Genomic DNA, 16,049 nt, shown 5'->3' on the forward strand with positions numbered 1-16,049 from the left:
GCAGTTGTGTAATCCTTGAGATGTTTGTGGTACATGGCAAACAAACAAACAAACAAACCGGGCTTCTTTCATGAAGGTAAAAGGTAAACTAAAAGGTAAAGGACCCCTGGATGGTTTAGTCCAGTCAAAAGCAACTATGGGGTTGTGGCGCTCATTTCACTTTCAGGCCAAGGGAGCCAGTGTTTGCCCACAGACAGCTTTCCAGGTCATGTGGCCAGCAGGACTAAACTGCTTCTGGCACAATGGGACACTGTGATGGAAACCAGAGTACATGGAAATGCTGTTTACCTTCCCGCCACAGTGGTACCTATTTATTTACTTGCACTGGCGTGCTTTCGAAATGCTAGGTTGGCAGGAGCTGGGACAGAGCAATGGGAGCTCACCCCGTTGTATGGATTCGAACTGCTGACCTTCTTATTGGCAAGCCCAAGAGGCTCAGTGGTTTAGACCAGAGCGCCACCTGCACGAACACTGAGGGGAAATTATATATATAGTTGCATGTATCTTCTTTTTTATTTGTCGTATTTGTACTTCACCTTTTCCTCCACGAAGGAGCCTAGGATATCTTACAAAAGGAAAACAATATAAAACCTTAGAACATTTCACATTTAAATCACAGCAGGATGATATACATAGTACCATTCTATTGCCATGTGTGTCTTCTGAGCAAATTTAGAAGCCAGTATTTCACCACGAGCAAAACCTTAACCCTTTGCTGGTGTCTCTGAATGAGCTGCAGAGGTGTGTGATAAGGGGAGGTGTCCTTTGTATCTGGAGTTACGTTGATGGGAAGCCCTCAGGAGTTGGACTGACCCCCTGGCTTGCCAGTTGCTTGCTTACCCCCCACCCCCACCCCATTCTGCGATAGTATATTTTCAGCGTATAGGTCAAGATCTCTGACATTTTTAAAATGTCATCTTCTGAAAAGACCTTGTAGTTCACATTTCAGCTGATGCCCAGAAGATAAGCAGTTAATGCTCCGCTTGTATCAAAGAGTGAAATCCCAGCCGCCTATATTTCATAAGGCTTTGATATGCGAATTATCATTTTGATTATGATTTTACGGTTTGCACTCTCCTTCCAATAAAACAAAAAAGTGCCTTAGGAAACAGCCTTCATACTTAGGAAATGGCTTTCATACAGTATGACCAGGGTACCGGTGATGGGGGGCAGGGAGGTGGATGTCTGCATACTTTTGATCAATAAAAGAAAAGCTATGAAGGGTCAGGAAGCAACTTTCACACTCCCAAATGCATGAGATAAAGATTTCATGGTCATAGTCCCGGTCATTTGGAAGGGAAAGGGAGGAAAAACGGTCCAGAGATTGCATGGAGGGCCTCATATATTAAATCAATCTGTCTTCTGGAATGGAAGAAAAGAGGAGTGGATTGAGGAGAAGAAAGTGTGAATCTGATCTCTTGGGCTCGTTCACCTATTTAGTGGTTAGTCAGATGCCTGGCTTAAGGAGTAGCTAAAACACTTGGACTGCAAGAATATCAAACCTCTCCATTCTTAAGGAAATCAGCTCTGAGTGCTCACTGGAAGGACAGATCCTGAAGCTGAGGCTCCAATACTTTGGCCCCACGAGAAGATAAGACTCCCTGGAAAAGACCCTGATGCTGGGAAAGATGGAGGGCGCAAGGAGAAGGGGACAACAGAGGACGAGATGGTTGGACAGTGTTCTCGAAGCTGCTAACATGAGTTTGACCAAACTGTGGGAGGCAGTGGAAGACAGGAGTGCCTGGCGTGCTCTGGTCCATGGGGTCACGAAAAGTCAGACACGAATAAACAAATAATACCTAGAATAATACCTAGAATGCTGGTGTGTTTTTAGAACTGGGGAACTGGCCAACTCCAGAGAAGTGCCTTATCTCTGGCAGAGAGATCTGAGGGAAGAATGGAAGACCCTTTGAAGATAAGAAACCAGCGCTGTATAATTGCATCCTGTACATCCAGTGTCATAAATTGTGTCAGAGCAGCAGATTTAATTGCTCCTACGTCATGAGGTGGCCAAATACTTTGGCCACCTCATGAGAAGAGAAGACTCCCTGGAAAAGACCCTGATGTTGGGAAAGATGGAGGGCACAAGGAGAAGGGGACGACAGAGGACGAGATGGTTGGACAGTGTTCTCGAAGCTACTAACATGAGTGTGACCAAACTGCTGGAGGCAGTGGAAGACAGGAGTGCCTGGTGTGCTTTGGTCCATGGTAAGGTTACCAGATTTTTTTTCAATGAATCCGGGGACACTTTTCAACTTCAAAGGATTTTGTATGGGGGCTGATTTGTAAATCTGGGGACTGTCCCCAGGAAATGGGGACGTCTGCTAACCTATGGGTCACGAAGAGTAAGACATGACTAAACGACTAAACAGCAACAACAAAACACAGTTGGCTCCGTCACCCACGTTCTACATCCCCTTTCTGCCCAAGGCACCCAAGGCAGTTTACAATTTTAAAGGACTAAAACATCCTCTTCTCACAACCAAATGGCTCAGTGGGAAACCGGCAAGCAGCATCCGAGGGCAAGAGCACTTTCCGCACCTGTGGTTTCTGCAACTGATATTCAGCGGCAGTACGACAAGTAGCCATTGATTGCCTTATCATCCATGAATTTCCACTTTTAAAGTATATTTGCAATATAAGGCCCCTGTCTGGAAGAGCCCTTAGATACAGCAAGTTCTGAAATGGGCTATGATTTTAATTAATTGCTAATTCCAGGTTGTTTGTACCTATGGTGTAGGGCTTTTTATGAAATTGCGAGCTACAGAATATATGGAACTATAAAACTCATTCCCACCAACTTGGACGATTGGACCAATTCATGGAGGAGAGGGCTATTGATGGCTGTTGGACATGATAACTATGATCTGGCTCCACATTTGGAACAGCAATGTTTCTGAATCTCTTGTGGTTTCAGCTCTTGTGCTGAGTTCCTGTTTTCAGGTTTACCATAAGCATCTGGTTGGACACTGTGAGAACAGGATGCTGGACTAGATGGGGCACTGGTCTCATCCAGCTGACTCTTCTGCTGTTCTTATGGCCAGTTCTGCCTCTGGTCCCCCACACTACAGGCATGCGACCCTCGTAAGGTGGTCCAGAAGGGAACGTTGCCTTTGGGTTGACCAAGTTCCCCCACTCCTGGTCTAAGATAAGCAAGCATAGAATTGCAAAACCCACTGAGCAATGCTTTAACTTTTGTTGAGAACCAGACTTTGCAATTAAGTACCACTTACCACTCCTTTCTCACCATTTTAATTCACTCTGTCACCATGTTGCTGCCATCACACAAGCTAATTGTCCTTCGGATGCAATGAAGGAGCTCCCTCTAAATCCCCAGGCTCCAGGACCTTCCTCCGCTAATCATTGTGTCCTGCAAGTGAGAGGTGATTGGCCAGCAGAGTAATTGTTTTGTTGACAATGTGCAGCAATGGCCATATAATCACAGGGCAATTATGCATCATTTGCAAGGATATTGGTTCCCTTGCAAATGTAATTTACCTTTTCCCCCTACGAAGAGGACACATCCTTGAGGTCAAACTCTGGATATTCCTTGGGAAATTGCTTTGTTCTTTTTTTTCAACATTTTTTTTAATGCGAGTACCACTAAATTAACTGAATTTCCTATTTGTTCCATGCAGCCAATGACTTTGACAGCAGATTGACTGGGAAGCAGTACATAGGAAGAGAACGCATACCCTAAATATTATAAACAAAGCAAATGAAAAAGAATGGGATCCATCATGTTCTATCTGTCTCTTGTTGCTACTTATCTGTTCATATCAAGCGCCAACCAGGTGTGGGGTGATTAAGACAGCCCAAAATAAAACTATTATCTATCAAGTTAACATTTTCCCCCACATCGTTGGGAGGTGTACAGTGACTGCAGCTTGCCCTCTCAATCATGTGCAACACGATGTTGAGTGACACTTGGAAAAGAGGTGTTTATGCTACAGATTCAGAAAAGACCCAAGGTTTGGTAAGGCAGAGAGAAGTGGTGAAAGGCTTCGATGGCTCCCAGAAAAAGGGGAGCTGAGGGGGAAGCAGAGGAGCCTGCCTAAAATATGAGGGAATTGGCTAAAGGGAATGGATTCTGCATCTACTTACACATGGCACTTTATTCTAGAATCAGTGGAAACTGAGCATTTGGGTTTTTCCTCCCTATGTGGTCCACACACAATCTATTGCATATATTTTTGCCTCTGAAAAATATTGCTAGAGAAACTGGTTGCATTCCGAAAATAAAATCTCATTGCAGATTGATTATGCAAAGGAGATGTAGGTGGTCCCAGCAACATTAGGCTTATAAAGCGCACACTAATGCAGGTCTAGCCAACATGGTGCACCTCCAGATTTTTGGAATACAACTCACGCCAGCCCCAGCTCACGTTGTCAATGTCCAAAGCTCCTTGAGACAAAACGTTTGACAGGGTAAGCACTCTGGAAACTGAAGCTCATTGAGGAGGAATAGGGGCCTCCTAACAATTATCAGCAGTGTTAACAAACTACAGATCCCATAATTCTTTGGGGAAGCCATGAGAGTTTAAAGTGACATCATAGAGTTTTAATGGTGTGGTGTGAACATGGCCAATATCTAGATCTAGTTCATATTCCTTGCCCCTGAAAAGCACTTCTTGAGAAACTGGTTTCATTTTGATTTCATAATCTGGTTTTGATCTACAGTCATTGTGGATTGATTCTGCATTACCCCACAGTGTATCCATTTGAAAACAGGCATAAGGGACAGTGTGTGTGTGTGTGTGTGTGTGTGTGTGTGTGTGTTTGTGTGTTTGTGTGTGTGTGTATCCCCACACCTGCCCAATGATGTTGTGGATGGGCATATGTCAAGATCACAGTCACCCCCTTCTGCACTCACCTGGGACATAAGCAGGCGGAAAGATGTGGATGACCTAATCATAGAATCTTAGAGTTAGAAGGGACCCAAGGATCATTTAATTCAACCCTCTACAACGTAGGAATCTCAGCTAAAGTGCCCATGACAGTTGGACATCCAACCTCTGTTTAAAAACCTCCAAGGAAGGAGAGTCCACCACATCTAATGGGAGACTGTTCCACTGCCAAACAGCTGTTACTGTCAGAAAGTTTTCCCCAAATATTTAGTCAGAATCTCCTTTCTTGTAACTTGAAGCCATTGGTCTGAGTCCTAATCAAGGGGAGGGTTTCAAAAGTGTGTCAAGTAAGCACACCTACCCTTTTAGATGGAAGAATCTAGAGTCAATCTAGATTCAAAGCAGCTATTTGAAGATGAGCACATGTGATTCTGGATTAGGAAAAAGTTTGTTTTTGTACTACAAACCGATTAGTGCATACACAGCTTTCCTGAGATGTCAAGGACGCAATTCCCCCACAACGCTGTCCCACACATCTGCATTTTTTCCCCCTTCTCCCTTTTCTTGATGAACTGCTAAGGCAGTGATGGAGGAAGTGCCATTGTCAGGAAGTTGATAGGAAGGGGACAGACTGCAGGTGGGGAGCTAAGAGGTGTGCATTCATTTCATAACGGATGACGAATTGAAAATAAATGGGGCCCATTAACTTCAACGTTCCCTTGTAACAGAAATAAATGGCACGGGTAATGAATGGGTGCTAATGGGGTCTGTTGTTTTCAATATTCAATTTGTACCCATTTATAACTCATGGGGTTTATGCTTCACCAAAGGCAGCAGGAAGTCTTCTCAAAGGCTACTTCCCAGCAGGGCTGGGGAAATCTGTCAATTTCAGTTTCTGTCAGTTTCTCATGTTCCCAAGCTTAAGTTTAGTTCTCCACATTTCTGCATGTTTGCATTATAATTATAAGAATTATTTTTTTTATGTGTTTTAGTACATTGCCCCCAAATATACACATTTTTGCATGATTTCTTTTACCTCCTATAGACATTTTCACAAAACTGTTTTCATTAATAGAAAGCACTTCCATTTATTGTTTTCACTAATATATACATTTGTATACTGACTTTGCCCTGGGACTCGCATTTCTGCAGACATTACTTGGCTGGAAAGCTGCCAAGGAAAAATGCAGAAAAGTGCAAATTTCAGTGGATGAATATGTTTCAGTTTTCACATTGTTTCAAAATGTGCCAGCTGGGCATAGAATTGTCGGTCTTTAGTGGTTTCCCCCCAAATGAGTAGAATTGACATACAACATGATAAAATGAACATGCAATGTGAACTGAATCAAATTTCTCCTCCACTCCTAACTTGGTGGCTGATACTTGCTTTCCCCAGAATTATTATCCTTCTTTGGCGATCCCTCGTAGCTGAGTAAGATTGTCTTCCATAAACACAGTTTTAACAATGTGGAGTTACTGTGGAGGCCAGTTCTGGATCCACAAGTCCTTCCACAGTGGGGACATTGGTTTCCAGGCAGGAGTTGATCATGGTGTGGATTTGCCAAGCGTGCCTTCCTCTTAGCACATTTCTCCCTTGAGTCCTGAATTCAAGGGCCTTCAAAGCCCATTACACCTTTGGTAAAGGCTGTTCTCTAATTGGAGCACTCACAGGCAAGTGTTTCCCAATTGTTGGTGTTTATACTATATTATTATTTTTTTAGATTTGCCTTCAAAAAGTCTTTAAACCTCTTTTGTTGACTACCAGCATTGCACTTTCCATTTTAAAGTTCGAAATAGAGTAGTTGTTTTGGAAGACGCACACCATGACCAGTCCAACAAAGTTGATGTTGAAGAATCCTTGCTTCAACACTGGTGATCTTTGCTTCTTCCAATACACTGATGTTAGTTTGCCTGTCTTCCCAAGTGATGTGTAAAAAAATTTTGGAGACACCTTTGATGGAATCTTTCGAGGAGTTGGAGATGGTATTTATAAGTGGTCCATGTTTCACAAGCATACTGTAAGGTTGGTAGTACAATAGCTTTGTAAACAAGCATTTTGGTTTCCCTGTGAATGTCCAGGTCCTCAAATACTCTGCACTTCAATTGGGAGAAAGCTGCACTCGCAGAGCTCAGGCGATGCTGGATTTTGGCATCAGTGTCAGCCCTTGTGGAAAAATAACTGCCCAGGTTATCTGATATTTGCTTTTCCCAGAATATTCCATCCATCACGCCATTCCAGGGAATTTTGTTGAGGAAATGCTGCCAGAAGACTCGATCTGCCCTCCAGAATGTAGCATCTGTTTCTGTAGCGTACGAAACTATTTTGAATTATTAATTTTTCACAGTGTTTATATGTGGCTTGTTTGTAATAAAACCACAACATGGCTTTTCTGACTATTATTCAAACAACAATGAGTATTGCAAGGATTACAAAAAAGTTATACTGGTGATTTCTGCTAACTCTGAAAACTTATCTGGGTTGCTGAAAAGGATATAAAGGTTTTCTTTATTTTTCACCCGGTTCTATTCCCCTCCCTCCCCTCTTCCCCTGTCCTTCAAGAAAATTGTCCTTTTATTTATTTTTGCTCCAGCAGAGAGTGGCAGCTGATTTTGAAGTGTCAGGCCATTATTTCTTCTTTCTCTCTTTTTTTTGGATGTAGCCATTTATTGCAAAAGGGATAAAATCAATGTGACATTTCAAAAACAATGATAGATGAATATGATGAGTGGTCTTTAAGCGCAGAAGGCTAATTTTTTTATATATATAAAAAATGTCAGCAGTGTACTATTTCAGAGTTTGTCAAAGATAAAAACAATAAAAGTTATAGACGGGAAAACCAGTCATATTTCACAGGCAGAGTCTATAGATAAGGAATCCATAGAGTATGCAAGATTCATACATCTCTCCACATGCAACGCTGGTAAGGTAACAGCAGCAAAGGTAATGTTAATCACGTCTCACTCATCTGCTATCTGTCTGTCAGTCTCCCATCTTTTTTTGAACTACTTACAACACAATCCTAATTATGTTTATGCAGAAGTAAATCTTACTGACTGCAGTAAGGCTTTGTACCAGGTACGTGGGGTTAAAAATGCAATATTAACTTAGCATGGGGGGAAGACAAACGGAGGGTGGGTTGTTGTTTTTCCCTCCAATATTTTCACCAGGAAAACCCACTCTTTACTGCTGAATCGGACCAAATGGCAATTGGATTTTCCCTTGATTAACATTTGCTCTGATTCAATGGCAAAAATCAAGTTTTCTGGGGAATGTGGCAGGGCAAACCAAAATCCTCCTGGACCGATGCTTTCATACCCATGGGGTAAACCAAAGTATAACCCTGAGAGGGAGCTGTAAGTAGCAGCCTATTTTTAGGGTTGCCATGTGTCCTCTGTTTCTAGGACATGTCCGGGTGGACTTTTTAAAATTTGCCAAAATGTCTCTGGCTATGCTTTTTGGAGACATAGACATAACTGGTGGTTGAAGATTCAGGTCGGTAGCTGTGTTGGTCTGATGCAGTTGAAATAAATAAATAAAATTTAAAAATTGTCCAGTAGCACTTTAGAGACCAACTAAGTTTGTTCTGGGTATAAGCTTTTGTGTGAAGAAGTCTGCATGCACACAAAAGCTTATACCCAGAACAAACTTAGTTGGTCTCTAAGGTGCTACTGGACAATTGTTTATTTTTTTACGGTGGTTGAATATTTGCTTTCCTCTCCTGCCTCCCTCAGCAATATAGCACAGCTTCTATAGCCTATATATGGTAGAGGTATTTAAAATGAGAGTTGTCATAGCGTTCTATTTTTTGCTCTTCAAAATATGGCAACTCTAATTTCATACACTCCAGTATGAAGCAGTGCCAGATTGGGATGCCATCTTCTGGGGCCATACTCCTGCACAAGTCACATAACCTGCACAATATTGCCACCCCTCTCCAAAGTGCTTTTTGGGACACAAAAAAGTCGTGTTTTGGGGTGCCACACAAGATCGCTGCCCCCCAAAATGCGCTGAAACTGTGCAAGATTGTGGTGGCCATTTTGGCTGCTGTCCTCTCGCGAGAAAAAACAGGATGTCTCTTTTTCAACCTTGGGCAGTTGAAAGGCTATTTTTATGAGTTAGGGGGCTCTCCGTCTGGATGAGACCCTGAGATCCTGTATATGTGGGGATGGAATGTTTATAGGGAAGGCTGCCAAACCAGCTCCTTTGTCAAGGTGATGACACAATTTGGCATAACCAAATAGTTGTCCTTTTGCCATAGGAACAAATGTGTGGCCTTTCCCCTCCTTCCTTCCTCACCTAGCTGGTAGGCAGAAGGACAATAATTAGAGTTGTTGCTGTGTGAGAGCTGGAAGCCAGGGCACAAAGCCATGCCATTCTCAACATATGAATCTTTGAGACTGAAAATAGACAGATTTCTCCATCCTTACCAGCAGCTTCGTAGTGTTCAAAAATTGCAACGGAGTGGAAAATCTATCCAGATAATCAATTCATATACAAGCCCAGTTGTTTGTTTGTTTGCATTTTAATGCCAACCTCTTTGGGGATAGAAAGAGTAATTTCACTGTTTAACTTCAAATTAAACCAAATCTGATTCAGCTGTAATCATTATGAGCAAAATGGGTCTAAGTCAAGTGGGACGAGGGTACTGCTGTTGATATTAGGGAAGTGAAAAACCTTGCCTGTTGTTTCTGGGGATACATCTTCCTTGCCAACATTGATATCCCACGTTCAGACTATTTACCTGCACAAGCCGATAGTATATCACAAGCTATAATCTCATCAAGCGTAGGATTTAGTAAATGTTTAATTCGCGTATTAGGTCTCCTCTTAGCACCAGAGCCCATCATGACCTAATTGAAGTTTTGATGAGTTTGAGTTTGAGTGTGCTGCTATGCTTTCTTAATGCCCAGGGCCAGGCATTTGACCAAGGAGTGGGGTACTGTTATGAGTTTTTGGGTGCCTGACACTGAACCTCTGGATTAAGCCAGGACAGTTTCCTGATTAGGTAATTGCCTGAGAGATGAGCCATTAGGAGAACAAAAGGAAGGAAATGAGCCACTAGGTATAACTAAAGGGGTGGGGGGCTGTGTACCAAATGGCAAATGGCTGTGGCTCCTCCCTCAGCTCAAAGTTAGTTAGAAGACAAAGTTGGAGTTTGAAGGAGAGTTTGAGGGTTGGCCGTGTTGTGATACATTAGATGATAGATAGATAGATAGATAGATAGATAGATAGATAGATAGATAGATAGATAGATAGATGATAGATATAGATAGATAGATTATAGATGCAGGCACAGGGTCAGAGCACAATGGGTGATTTCTGTTAGCATCCATAGCTGTAGCCATGGGAAAAGCAAGACCCTTTTGGTGTGTCAAAGCTGTGAACCCCTCCATTGTAGGTTCAGTTTGTATATATGTGTAAATAGACCATATATGTCAGGAATGAGCCAGCTCCAAGCAAAGGTTTGCAGTCAACGCAGAAAGCAGTCAGGAACAGAGAGGCTTTGATGACAGCCAGACAGGAGAGATTTGGCAGCTGCAGACTTTGGCTTTTTCTGACGTTGATGGGCAGGCTGATAAGGCAGTAGCTGAGAGCAGGCTAGAATGCAGTCAAAGCTTGCCGGAAACACAAACAGGCATGAAAGAACTCAGAAACAACCTCTCAGAAAAGGAAGAGGTGGGAGCTGGTCCACTAAGTCCGATGAGTCGGCGAATGGGAGGGTTGATAGATAGGAATCAAAACAAGAGACATAAGGTTCGTAAGTTCAATATCTTCTGTTGACACCAGAAGGAGCCTTAAGAAGGGTCATCTTAAGTAATGGTGCCAGAGGCTTTGTTAGAGCTGTCCGGAGCTATCTGTTTGTTTTTGCAATAAATCCACCTTTTTAATTAGCTACCCTTACTGTGTTATCAAGCTGGGAACCTGGACTTCTGACAATATATCACATAGTCATCACAGTCTTTGTTGTGCCTTATTCCTGAAAGGAAATCCAAACCCCGGATAAGCATGCCTGGAAGCCCTGGAATCTCACACTGACTGGAGATTTGGGTGGCAGGCAACAATATATCTGAGATGCCAAAGTCCAGGCTAAAGAGATTTGATTCCAGCATTCTCCAAGAGCTGCATAATGATGGTGCCAAACACGCCTCTGTGGTTTGGAAATCCCACAATTTAGGGGCTGCCACCACCTCCCCAAGCTTTTGAGGGCAGCGAATGTTGGACACGCCTGGGGGGCACACGCAGCCCCTGGGATGAGACAAACCTCTCTGGGCGTCTTCCTGATGAAGCGCCACCTAGGACGTTCTCAAATCAGTCCGAGTGCACACCAGTGACACATATCAAAAGACGTGCGCACTCACTCAGCAGAGTATAGTAGAAACGATTGTGGAGCGTGAGTGTAGCATTCTAAGTGATTTATTAAGCAATATATACATGACAAAGCAATCATGGCATCCTCTCACTTCTTCTCCAAGAGAGAGAGAGAGAAGTACAAAAGTACAGTACAAGTGGAAGAGAGATAAGACTGACTTCCGTTCTCACACTTTCCAAGCCTAGAAAGTAAACACTGACATGTGATGTAACAATCACACATCCAGCAATGGAGGAGTGAAATGCTAACAGTGAAACCACCATGAAGGCCTCCTCTGCCGATCTTAACACCCAAAGGCATCTTTAGAGAAGGAGGCAGTCTTTCAGATATTTGAGGCCTGTGTTGTTTAGATCTTCAGTCACTAACATGAGCATATTGAATAGGGTCTGGAAACCAACTGGAAACCAGGGCAGCTGTCATAAAATGCAGAATGTTTGAGATCTAAGCAGAACTCCAGTGAGTAATCTGGCTCCTGCATTTTGTACCAGTTGAAGTTTCCAAGACGACTTCAAGGGCAGCCCCATGTACTAGTAATCAGTGGCATACTGCGGAAGTCGAGGGGAACCTAGAATCATAGAGTTGGAAGAGACCACAAGGGCCATCGAGTCCAACCCCCTGCCAAGCAGGAAACACCATCAGAGCACTCCTGACATATGGTTGTCAAGCCTCTGCTTAAAGACCTCCAAAGAAGGAGACTCCACCACACTCCTTGGCAGCAAATTCCACTGTCAAACAGCTCTTACTGTCAGGAAGTTCTTCCTAATGTTTAGGTGGAATCTTCTTTCTTGTAGTTTGGATCCATTGCTCCGTGTCCGCTTCTCTGGAGCAGCAGAAAACAACCTTTCTCCCTCCTCTATGTGACATCCTTTTATATATTTGAACATGGCTATCATGTCACCCCTTAACCTCCTCTTCTCCAGGCTAAACATGCCCAGCTCCCTTAGCCGTTCCTCATAAGGCATCGTTTCCAGGCCTTTGACCATTTTGGTTGCCCTCCTCTGGACACGTTTCTGTTTGTCAGTGTCCTTCTTGAACTGTGGTGCCCAGACTGGACACAGTACTCCAGGTGAGGTCTGACCAGAGCAGAATACAGTGGCACTATTACTTCCCTTGATCTAGATGCTATACTCCTATTGATGCAGCCCAGAATTGCATTGGCTTTTTTAGCTGCCGCGTCACACCTTAAGACTCAACCAGCCCTACCCATGTGCCTCTTGTTAAAAATAGTAATAATTAGCTGTTGGCTCATTTGCCAGTGCAGTATCATCTGTTTCGTAATGCACTGTGAGCCTCTGTCAGGCTGAGCAGGTCAGAAAACAATAACAGTTTCTTTCCTTTCTCTTTTTCATCTGCAGCTGGCATTCAGGAAGGAAAGAAAATGAAACAGGTTTCCTGGATACTTTTGCCGAGACTCTGGCTTCATAAAGGAATTATCTTAATCATATCATCAAAGGGAAAAAGGCCTGAAATACAATCTCAGATGAAAACTCCAACCAGGGGAAAAGCACAGCATAAATTTCTCAGCACTCAAGCCTAGGAAATTACAGCCCTTATTCCATAGCTCAGCCTCTTGAACAGAATAATAATTACTCCTTGGCTATTTGTCAAGGCTAGGTTTCCACTGGAGGGAATGTCTCATTCAATTGGGGAGCTGAAAGCGCCCAACCAGCAGGATATTAAAGCATGGCGGAGAGGAGGAAAGGTATATAAAACAATGTTGAGAAAACAGATCTAACACAAAGGTGAAGAACTCTGAGAAAGGAGTCAAGATAACTTTGTGCCCCTCCTTCTTCCACTGCTTCAATCATGTAGTGGAGGGAAACTTTGGGCCTGACAAACTCAGCTATTACTTTCCATTGTTTTTCGACCTCTGTTCTGAATGCACTCCCAGTGACATCTTCAAGAGAAGGGCAGAGACAAGGACTCCTTCCCCCCAAAACCAGAATTGTGAAGACTCACCACCACCAGTGAACCACATTCCTTTTCTGCTTACATCAGTGTTTCCCAAACTTGGTTCTCCAGCTGTTTTTTGGACTACAGCTCTTATCATCCCTAGCTAGCAGGACCAGTGGTCAGGGATGATGGGTTTTACAGAAGGTAGCCCTGTTTAGGGAGGTTTTTAATGTTTGATGTTTTATTGTATTTTTAATATTTTGTTGGAAGCTGCCCAGAGGGGCGGGGTACAAACAAACAAACAAAGTATTATTATTATTATTATTATTATTATTATTATTATTATTATTTATTTTACAGAAGACATCCCAGTTTCTGATTTGATCCCGGAATGTCCCGCTGTTTTTTAGGGAGTCCCTATTTTCATTGGACAAATGTTGGAGGGGATGGGGTTATGCAGCCCCCAAGCCAAGGAGATAAGTAACTATACAACCTTTAGAAGACATCTGAAGGCAGCCCTGTACAGTGGTACCTCGGGTTAAATACTTAATTCTTTCTGGAGGTCCATTCTTAACTTCAAACTGTTCTTAACCTGAAGCACCACTTTAGCTAATGGGGCCTCCTGTTGCTGCTGTGCCGCCGGAGCACGATTTCTGTTCTCATCCTGAAGCAAAGTTCTTAACCTGAAGCACTATTTCTGGGTTAGTGGAGTCTGTAACCTGAAGCGTATGTAACCTGAAGTGTATGTAACTCGAGGTACCACTGTATAGGGAAGTTTTTGTAATGTTTAATGTTTTATTGTTTAAATATATGTTGGAAGCTGCCCAGAGTGGCTGGGGCAACCCAGTCAAAAGGGTGGGGGATGATGATGATGATGATGGAATAGGGCATCCCCATTTTCATCAGAGAAACGTTGGATGATATGGTATCAGGGAGGTCCATTCACTCCAGTTAACTTACAACCTGAGCTGGAGAAGAATTAACAGGGCAGATACCACTTGCTGCATAATGCTGCTGGATTTTGGAAGCCTCGCTAATTTACACTGCAGACTGAAAAGCAGTTTAAGAATCATTACCTCTCCCTCCAGAGTACTGATGTTCTCTGGGTAGGGACTACACATTGAAACACAACACCATTGCCCTCCACACCATGCCACAGTCCCCAGAGTTCTTAGGAAGAAGCTGTGACATGCCTTGCTGTGGTCTACCCATAGGCAACTGCCTGGCCACTGTGAGAATGAAGTGCTGGACTGGATGCATATCTACTTATGTTCTTACAGTTAGACCAGAGTGATCCTAATATATTTTTGCAGTATAGTATAGAAACATCTCTCTCTCTCTCTCTCTCTCTCTCTCTCTCTCTCTCTCTCTCTCTCTGTCTCTCTCTGGTGGGATGGTGTCTTCTACATATACCAGATGTTTTAAAAGGCAATTGGTTTTGTAGGAATAAAAGACATAGTATTAGCTCTCTCCAAAATGTGGAAGTTACTGTAGTTGTTGTTTCAACAGGGAATGCTCCTCAAGAACTGGGCTCAAAAAAGTGCTACTCCCCTCTTCCAAAACTGGAAAAAAAAATATTGATTTAGTCAGAGCACAATTCCAAGCAAAAGCAAATCCTGGTTAACTACCACAACAGCATCAGGCATGTGGTAGGATATATATCTTCCCAAACCCAGCAAATTTCAACCAACTGACCCCCTTCTCTTCCTTCCTATGTGCTACCCAGGCTCCTCACTTACTCACAGGCCAGCTGAATGTATCACCTGGAGAGGCCATTCAACAGTGTGCACTAGAGTTAAATGGGCAATACCAATGTGTATTGAAGTTCATTGTCTGTTTGCTCAGCAATGGACTCACCGTCCTCACCAGGGCCATTAAAAGAGAATGAAGCTCACATCCTGTATGATTCATCTTGTTCACTCCATAATAGCAATTTCTTACTTGTTTTTGTCTTAACGTCCGTGTCAGGGAACTGCCATCAGCTCAGAGGCGAGAGGTGGAAGAGCAGTTGTGTTACAGGGAGCCTCCGAAGATCGTGCAAAGCAGCTCTTCCGCCGGAGAAGAGGGAAGGCCTGCCTCCAGTGGGGAAGGGATGTAGGGCTCGGAAGATGCTAGAGAGAGCCGCAACACCGAGCCTGAGCAAAGCGATCGGGAGGCAAGTCCCCCTTTGCCCACGCCCTTTCTGCGCAGTCGGTTTATGCGCAGAGAGGGGAGGCGTAGGATGGGGGTCAAAAGACTGCTATGCTGGGGAAAGTTTAAGGACCGCCCACTCCCAGATTCTGCTAGCGACTGAGCAGACATGGACTTGAGACGCTCTGCACTGTAAATGTTTTTGTACAGATAATAAAGCCTGGAAAAGACCGGTGGGAGTCTTGCCTGTTTGCTCTTGAGCAACCACACTGGCACTTAACAGTTCCAATATGTGTCACCATCCCCATGCCACCCCACAAATTGCAATATACAGCATCTGCAAGCAAATCCCCATGTCTTCTCTGTGAATTATTACAAATATAGTTAGACAAGCGTTCCTGCTTTGCCTGCCCAGGTTAAACCAAGGACAGCTGGTTTTTCATGACCAAAATATAAAGGTATCCATTAGAAAGGCCTGATTGTGAAATTACACACCCTTTGTCATATCATTAAAAAAATAAAATAATACATGGCATGGGGTTGCTTAAATGTATTCATCTCCGCTAGAAGCAGGAATCCTGTGTCTTTAATTAATGCTTCAGGTTCATGTGATGGTTATTTAGAATTTGCTGAAACTCCAGGAGCTGTAAATTTCTTTTACAGGTCTTTGTGGTATGAACTTTAACAAAACAGCTATAAAGAGGTAATAGGAAATGAACAGTGGATCCCATAAAGCAGAGTAAGGAAGGGAAGAAAAGGTGGGGACTTTCTGCCAATAGATTTAAAAGGTTTCATCTTTGTCACTTTA

This window comes from Podarcis erhardii (genome assembly GCF_964252035.2).
Source record: "Podarcis erhardii genome assembly, chromosome: 11".
Lineage (NCBI taxonomy): Eukaryota > Metazoa > Chordata > Lepidosauria > Squamata > Lacertidae > Podarcis > Podarcis erhardii.